This window comes from Grampus griseus (assembly GCF_964374135.1).
Source record: "Grampus griseus genome assembly, chromosome: 4".
In the NCBI taxonomy this organism is placed as follows: Eukaryota; Metazoa; Chordata; class Mammalia; order Artiodactyla; family Delphinidae; genus Grampus; species Grampus griseus.
Window position 1 is genome coordinate 75,808,767 of NC_138997.1, and position 9,111 is coordinate 75,817,877.

Below are 9,111 nucleotides of genomic sequence, written 5' to 3' on the forward strand. Positions count from 1 at the left end.
CCCACATAGGGGACATCCTTTGAGTACCTGGCTCTGGTTAGCCAGGCAGAATTGTGCTTCTGATCCCCACAGGCCACTCCTTCAAGACTGAGATAACTGATTTACCTAATACTTTGATACAAACAGAGAATTAGGCAAAATGAGGAGGGTCTGTTCATATATTCTATTTCTTCCTGGTTCTGTCTCGGAAGATTGTTCTTTTCTAAGAATTTGTCCATTTCTTCCAGGTTGTCCATTTTATTGGCATAGAGTTGCTTGTAGTAATCTCTCATGATCTTTTGTATTTCTGCAGTGTCAGTTGTTACTTCTCCTTTTTCATTTCTAATTCTATTGATTTGAGTCTTCTCCCTTTTTTTCTTGATGAGTCTGGCTAATGGTTTATCAATTTTGTTTATCTTCTCAAAGAACCAGCTTTTAGTTTTATTGATCTTTGCTATTGTTTCCTTCATTTCTTTTTCATTTATTTCTGATCTGATCTTTATGATTTTTTTCCTTCTGCTAACTTTGGGGGTTTTTTGTTCTTTCTCTGATTGCTTTAGGTGCAAGTTTAGGTTGTTTATTCAAGATGTTTCCTGTTTCTTAAGGTAGGATTGTATTGCTGTAAACTTCCCTCTTAGAACTGCTTGCTGCATCCCATAGGTTTTGTCCTCGTGTCTCCATTGTCATTTGTTTCTCGGTATTTTTTGATTTCCTCTTTGATTTCTTCAGTGATCACTTCGTTATTAAGTAGTGTATTGTTTAGCCTCCATGTGTTTGTATTTTTTACAGATCTTTTCCTGTAATTGATATCTAGTCTCATAGCGTTGTGGTCGGAAAAGATACTTGGTACAATTTCAATTTTCTTAAATTTCCCAAGGCTTGATTTGTGACCCAAGATATGATCTATCCTGGAGAATGTTCCATGAGCACTTGAGAAAAATGTGTATTCTGTTGATTTTGGATGGAATGTCCTATAAATATGAATTAAGTCCATCTTGTTTAATGTATCATTTAAAGCTTGTGTTTCCTTATTTCTTTTCATTTTGGATGATCTGTCCATTGGTGAGAGTGGGGTGTTAAAGTCACCTACTATGATTGTGTTACTGTCGATTTCCCCTTTTATGGCTGTTAGTATTTGCCTTATGTATTGAGGTGTTCCTAAGTTGGGTGCATAAATATTTATAATTGTTATACCTTCTTCTTGGATCGATCCCTTGATCATTATGTAGTGTCCTTCTTTGTCTCTTCTAATAGACTTTATTTTAAAGTCTATTTTGTCTGATATGAGAATTGCTACTCCAGCTTTCTTTTGGTTTCCATTTGCATGGAGTATCTTTTTCCATCCCCTTACTTTAAGTCTGTATGTGTCTCTAGGTCTGAAATGGGTCTCTTGTAGATAGCATATATATGGGTCTTGTTTTTGTATCCATTCAGCCAATCTGTGTCTTTTGGTGGGAGCATTTAATCCATTTACATTTATGGTAATTATCGATATGTATGTTCCTATTCCCATTTTCTTTTCTTTTCACATTCCTTGGCTCATGGGCCCTTCCTCCATCTTGAAAGTCAACAGTGTTGTATTTCTCTCATCTTTCTTTAATCTCACATCTCTCTCTGACCATAGCCTGGAAAATTTTTAACTCCTGTGACTAAATTGGGTCCACATGAATAATTCAGGATATTCTCCCCATCTCAAGGTCAGTAAATTTAATTACTTCTTCAAAGTCCCTTTCGCCATGTAAGGTAACATATTTATAGGTTGCAAGTGTTAGGGTGTGAACATCTTTGAGCGAAGGGCATTATTCTGCTTCCCATGGGGGCAATAGAAAATAATTGGAGTGATGGTTCAGTCTTTGGAGAACTAGGCATGTTCATCTTGATCTGAAAATGTACCTGACTGACTGACTACCAGAGAAGGAGCTAGAGTAGGCATAAAAGACTACTTTGCATGGAGAATGGATAATGAAGATACAAGCTTTCAGATACAGTACCATCAGTTCTTTTGTGTTCATTTTCAAAATCATCTGCTATCTCAGTAGTGTGGTTATGAATGTAAATCAACTTTATCTATAAAAGTTAACATTCTGGCAAACTGATGTCTGTCTGAGGGAAAAAAATATTTCCCTCCAACTCTGGTAAAAGAGAAGGCATTTCTATATACTGAAGCTCACATTAATACATTTTTTAAATCCCTTAGTATAAAATTAATTTGCTTTCTCTATTTGGTTGTTTTTCATGAAAAAAAGAAAAAAGCCTCCAGGAATTTTGCCATCATGAAGTCAGTGGGGAATTGTGCAGGGAGAGAGTAGAGGTAAAACTAGGATGTAGATAGAAGAATAGGACCTGAAGAAAGGGACTCACTCTTAGCATTATAGTTCTTCTCCCAGAAATAATAAATTTTGAGTATATATATATAGGTAGATTATTGACTTTGGGCTATGTTAAATAGAAGTTAAATAAAATGATGCCAAATGTTGATTCAGTTTCTTTTAGTATTACGATATATGCTTCCTTACTTTCCAAAAGCAGAGCAGGAAAATTTTAAAAACAATCCAATATTCAGAAATATTTTACTTTCTTAATAAACCTTTTATTCCCCCAGAGCTGCCATGAAATTATGAATTCTGCCATCAATTGCCAAACATTAATATACAGCTCACTAGGGACTGGTGTATATGCAGTGATTATTGCTGGGTATTTCAGTTGGGGCTCACTCACTACTCTGTTTAGGCACAGCGACTGGAAAGATCTTTTTAAAGTATGTGCTTCATTTAAGTCCCAAGCATTTTTTTTTTGTACTTAGAGATGCATAGCTATTTATGATATGAATCAAGTAACCACAATAGCAGCCTTTAAAAACTATTTGAGGCATCTTTAGAATTTTTTTACGTGATTACAGTAGAGGATATTTTAATTTTTTAATATGAAATGACTAAAAATAGGGTAACGAATGTTGAAAAAAACATAAAAAAACTGCACTGACTATTTCATATGTATTAGAAAAGACACTGTTTTTTCCCTCTATACTCCTTTTGGAAGTGCAGGATGTATGTCATGTATACCAGTATTCCCTCTTCTCTATGGCATAGGGAAAGCATGTCAGAAACATGATTTCCATGTTTGGATGTGCAAATTGTGCACTACCCCATCAAGAGGACTCCATTTATGTGGGCTTTGTAAATTCATATGTTTGGTTGTCACAATATCCCAGAAAATGACTGTAATGTATTTTGGATGACACTACTTATACTACAAATATTTTCTCAGAAAGAAGGGGGAGACTGTCTATATTCAAAACACAATATCAACTAGAATTCTTGTCCTAAACCACCATCCTTGTATTTTAAAATGCTTTTGTTTTGGTTCTACTAGAAATTATTAAATGTACTAGGCACAAGAACTGTGAAAAAACTTTAAGGAAGACATTGTCTATTCATCAAGGTACTTGAAATCTTTCCGAGAATGTAAAGATGCATGTTAATAATTTATAGTAGGAAACTAAATAAATATTGTGGAGAAAATGTGTATCAAGACTCAAATTATGAAAAAATCACCATTGTGTTGTACTAATTTAGAACCCATAGAGCATTTAGAAATTATTTAGACCACAGTCACACAGTAGCACCAGGACTCAAGTTGCTAAAATCAAGTCATACACTACTTCTAACACTGTGTCCCTGGTTATTTCACTGGAAAGTCAAAGTTGAGTCAGAAAAAACTCAAAAAATGAAGACACTAAAGTTTCACAGATGCTCATCTTTCACATTTTAAAAGATATCTACTTCTTTTAGCTGATGATATGACTTCATAATCTAGGAGTAGTGTCAGTAAATAAGATAGGTTTGTATCTAAAATATGACAAGTAAACATAAATGACTTAGATAACTCTTCTGAAACCAAATTTGGTCTTTGGGGGCAGGAGATTTCACTAGCCATTTACCATAGATCTGCTTGTCTGGCCTTTCCTCACAGTTCTTCTTCTGCACTTCTCTCTTTTCCATTGGTAGGGATTGTCACCCTGGCCTCTTTGCCACACCTTCTTTTTTCCACTCCCCTGAGGAGGAGTAACCTACCTCTCTATATTCAGATGGTATTAATCTAGCAAAAATCCTAAATGTGGCAAATTTGCTTTTTTTTTTAACATCTTTATTGGAATATAATTGCTTTACATTGTTGTGTTAGTTGTTGCTGTATAACAAAGTGAATCAGCTATACGTATACATATATCCCCATATCCCCTTCTTGCATCTCCCTCCCACCTTCCCTATCCCACCCCTCTGGTGGTCACAAAGCACTGAGCTGATCTCCCTGTGCTATGCAGCTGCTTCCCACTAGCTATCTATTTTACATTTGGTAGTGTATATATATCCATGCCATTCTCTCACTTCGTCCCAGCTTACCCTTCCCCCTCCCCGTGTCCTCAAGTCATTCTCTACGTCTTTATTAGTTCTTCATTGTGACTAGGGGCAGTTAAGAGAGGGAATGGTAGAGAGACTAACTCAAACTTCCTATTTGCTGTTGTTTTACATTGTCTTACTTGGAGAATTTGGGAGTGGTGGGAGGAGAGAAAGCAAGACTATTTTAGCCCTTGGAGTGCCTTTGTCCTCTAATATAGCTTTTATACCTAATCTCACAATCTCCAAATGCATTTTCTTGTTTGTTTGGGTTTTTTTGTCTTTTTTTTTTTTTTTTTTTTTTTTGCGGTACACGGGCCTCTCACTCTTGTGGCCTCTCCCATTGCGGAGCACAGGATCCAGATGCGCAGGCTCAGCAGCCATGGCTCACAGGCCCAGCCACTCCGTGGCATGTGGGACCTTCCCGGACCGGGGCACGAACCCGGGTCCCCTGCATCGGCAGGCAGACTCTCAACCACTGTGCCACCAGAGAACCCCTCCAAATGCATTTTCTAATTTAGTTCTTGGTCACTGGCTGAGAACATCCTCAGATTCCCACCTATTCATGCATTTCTCAAAATGTTCATCTAGTTCCTCTGCTTTTCCTCCAATTAAGTTAGATGACATATACATGCACTTATATGTTATAAGCCCCTTCATTTATGCAGTATACCCTGTATTGTCTTATCTACTCAAGATCATTGCTCCAGAAATTCTCCCTGATTTATCCTACACTTTATTATCTTTCACACTTTATTCATTTCATCATTTTAAAACATGCTGGTGTTTTTCCCCTCCTAAAATGAACACACCACAGATGAATAAATTTTCTCCTGACTCCATTTTCCATTTTTGCCCACCAACTACTGCCCCATTTCTGTGGTCATCTCCCAAGCAAACTTCCTCAAATTGTGTGTTTTCACTTTTCCAGTTTTTCTCTTTCATTTCTCATAAGCCTATCCAATTAGGCTTTCTTACCTACCATGCTACCAAAACTGATCTCATCAATGACTACTCAGCAGTATTTAAAACTATTGACCACTCCTTCCTGTTTAATATACTTGCTTAATCTGGATTCCAGAATACCATGATTTTATTTCTACCATACCAGTAGCTCTTTCTCAGTGTTATAGAAATTAAGTTTAAATCCTCTTTTAAATTGCTTCAAGAGTGCAGGGACCATGACTATTTGGTTCAACAGTACATAGTGCCTGTAATGAATATTCTGCATGCAGAGCCCAACAACAAAGAAAAAGTGAGAAGTGCTTATTCTAGGAGAAAGAATCATGATAAAATATTAAAGCCAAGCTTAAGACTTTATGATCAGTAAAAGAGGGTTTTTTTTCCTACATATATTGTGTAGACAGTGGACTGTTACGCTTGTAAATGATCATTAAGGATATTAGAACAGTTTACGTGAGTAACTGCAAGTTTGTACATACTATGCTTGTTTTCATAACTCAGGTTGAAATGTATAATTCTATCAAATCTAATTATCCTTCTATGGAGGTCTTACCCTAGCATTTTGCAAAATGCTGGAGATTAGAAAAGAGTTACATGATATTTTTTCTTCATTAGACCATTTTTGGAGTACACTCAATGCAAAAGTCATAAAATTTTCTGTAGAGTTTTATGATTTTATTAGACAGGAGCCACAACTGTTGAAGAAAAAATCATTCTGACACTTTTAAAATCATGAAGAAGACTTTATTCAGGACTATTGTATTAGGTGTCAAGACTTTCACAGTAAGGGAGAGAGATGGGGCTCAACTGCAAACACAGCAAAGACAGCAGGTGATTTATAGTCAGTGAGCAGAATGAGGAAGGGCCAGTGGCTGGAATATTACTAGGAGGAGACATCAAGAGTATGGAGATTCTTGCTAAACTGACTTAGTAGGATTCTTGTCAAAACGCCTATGCAGCTGAAGATAAGGCCCACGGATGAGGTCTAGTCAAAAAGACATCACAGAGAAGCCTGTCTAAAGTTTGGCCAAGGAGAGAATCTTTGACCTCCATTTATCAAAGATTTAAGGGCTTCCAGATGTCCTATTGCTGTTATTGTTTCATAATATTACAGTTGACCAAAATTATCCAAATATCATGATGCCTTTAATAGCTCTATATTGAACCACATTACTTCTGCCTTCCAACCCAGACATATCACTCCAGGATAAACATTTATCAACCTCTCCAAACCCACTTCAGCTACTTGTTTTTCAGTTGTATTCCCGAGGTTCGTTTGCAGTGTTTAACCTTTGTCATCTCTTTGGATTAATACTTTGTTCTCTGCCTAGGACTTCTCTAAGTTGCTAGATTTTATACTAATATCATAGACCAGCATTTTTTGTTAAGTGTTCTCAATAGAAATATTCCTCATAAGCCCTGTATTTTTTCATTACCAAGGCTTTCCCCCTGTCTCAGAAGGGTATCTTGGCAAAATTGTTGGGCTGATATGATATTTTAGTTTATTTAACTTAATAGTGTTATTAATTATAATAGTGATTTTAATTGACTTTTACTTAATAATCAATTGATGTTCTTAAACTTTAAAAAAATGCCCTAGTTAACTGACTTCCTTGATAGAATGTTTTATTAGTTTTTAAAATAAATTATGAAACAGTGTTTTGTCCATCCCTGATTCCATAACTTCTTCCCTCACCCTGTGAAGCTCTAATCCTGAAGGCTTTTACCAATAAGCTCAGCCTCACATTGGTTGTTAAAGAAAGAAAAAAACACTTTGAGCAGAAGAGGAAGTACATAAGTAACTTAACAAGTCAAGCTTGTGAGATATGGATCTATTATCTAGCATGGTTCCTTTTCCAATGTGCCTGTAGCAATTTGTAGACATGAAATATGTTCCCAGTTGCCATTCTAACCCCCTGTATTGATTCAGTTTCTGAGTGTGATTTTTATACCAACACCTCACTGAACAATGAGTTCTTGTAATAATCAAAGACCAAAGGTATTTTCTGAACCACAGATGAGATGTTTAAGACTCAATTTTTCCAGTTTCTTCTGTATCCTTCCTCCTGTAGAATGGAATCTATTCAATATCCTAAATGAATAATCTCTCGAGTCTGGCTATATTATGGAGCATATCTAGGATCATGATGATACTACTCACTAGACAATGCTTCTCTTAGCCTATGTCACAGTGTTGTGTAAGAGCCTATGTTTTCTAGCTATTCATCCAGTAAAATGTAATTTTCTTGAGAGCAAGATATTCTTACATCACAAAACTCAATCAAGTAATAATAGATAACCTAAATATTCCTATAAACATTTTAAAAAGTGGATCCATATTTTAAAATCTTCCAAAACATAAGGCCCAGATATATTGACTGGTAAATTCTACCAAACATTAAAAGAAGAAGTAGCACCAATTCTATATAATCTCTTTCAGATAATAGTAGAGGAGGGAATATTATACTAAATCTGAAGCAGACAGTATAAGAAAAGTCCAGTATACTTTTTGAACATAGCTTAAAATATCTTCAACAAAATATTTGCAAACCAAATCCAGCAATATATGAAAAGAATAATAAATCAAGACTAAGTGATTTTGAATTGCATTTTTCTGATGATTAGTGATGTTAAGCACTTTTTCATATACCTGTTGGCCATTGGTATGTCTTCTTTGGAGAAATGTCTGTTCAAGTCCTTTACCCATTTTTTAATTGGTTTACTTTTTTTTTGCTATTAAGTTGTAGGAGTTTCTTATATAATCTGTATGTTAACTTCTTATCAGATATAGGATTTATGAATATATTCTCCATTTCCTAGGTTGTCCTTTTGCTCTGTTGACTGTTTCCTTTGCTATGCAGAAGATTTTTAGTTTGATGTAGTCCTACTTGTCTAGTTTTGCTTTTGTTACCTGTTCTTTTTGTGTCATATATAAAAAATCTTTCCAAGACCAGTATCAAGAAAATTTTCCCCTATGTTTTCATCCAAGAGCTTTGTAGTTTCAGTTTTAATGTTTAAGTTTTTAAACATTAAAAACTTTGATGTTTTAAATTTTGAGTTAATTTTTGTGTATGGTGTAAGGTGAGGATCCAGTTTCATTCTTTTGCATGTGGATATCAAGTTTTCCCACCACCATTTGTTGAACAGTATATTATTTCCCCATTATGTATTCTTGGCTCCTTTGTCAAATAGCAGATATATGTGTGGGTTGATTTCTGAGTTTTTTTATTCTATTCCATTTCTCTATATATCTGTCTTTATGCCAGGAAATGTAAAATGGTGCAGCTTCTATGGAAAATAGTATGGAGGTTCTTCAGAAAATTAAAAATAAAATTACTATATGATCTGTCAACCGACTTCTGGGTATAAATTGTAAAGAATTGAAATCAGGATTTCAGAGAGGTATTTTGCACTCTTACGTTCATTGCAGCAATATTCACTAAATGGCAAAAATTAAAAATAAAGAAAGAATCTTAAAAACAGCAAAAGAAAAGCAGCTAGTTACATACAATGGAACTTCCATAAGACTATCACTGACTTCTCAGTAGAAACTTTACAGGCAGAAGGGACTGGTGCAATATATTTAAACTATTGAAAAGAAAATACCTACAACCAAGAATATTATACCCACCAAGGCCATCATTCAGATTTTAAGGAGAGGTAAAGAGTTTTACAAACAAGCAGAAACTGAAAATTCAGCCCCATTAAACCAGCTTTACAAGAAATGTTAGGACTTTACTAAGTGGGAAAAAAAAAAAAAGATGACAACCGGAAA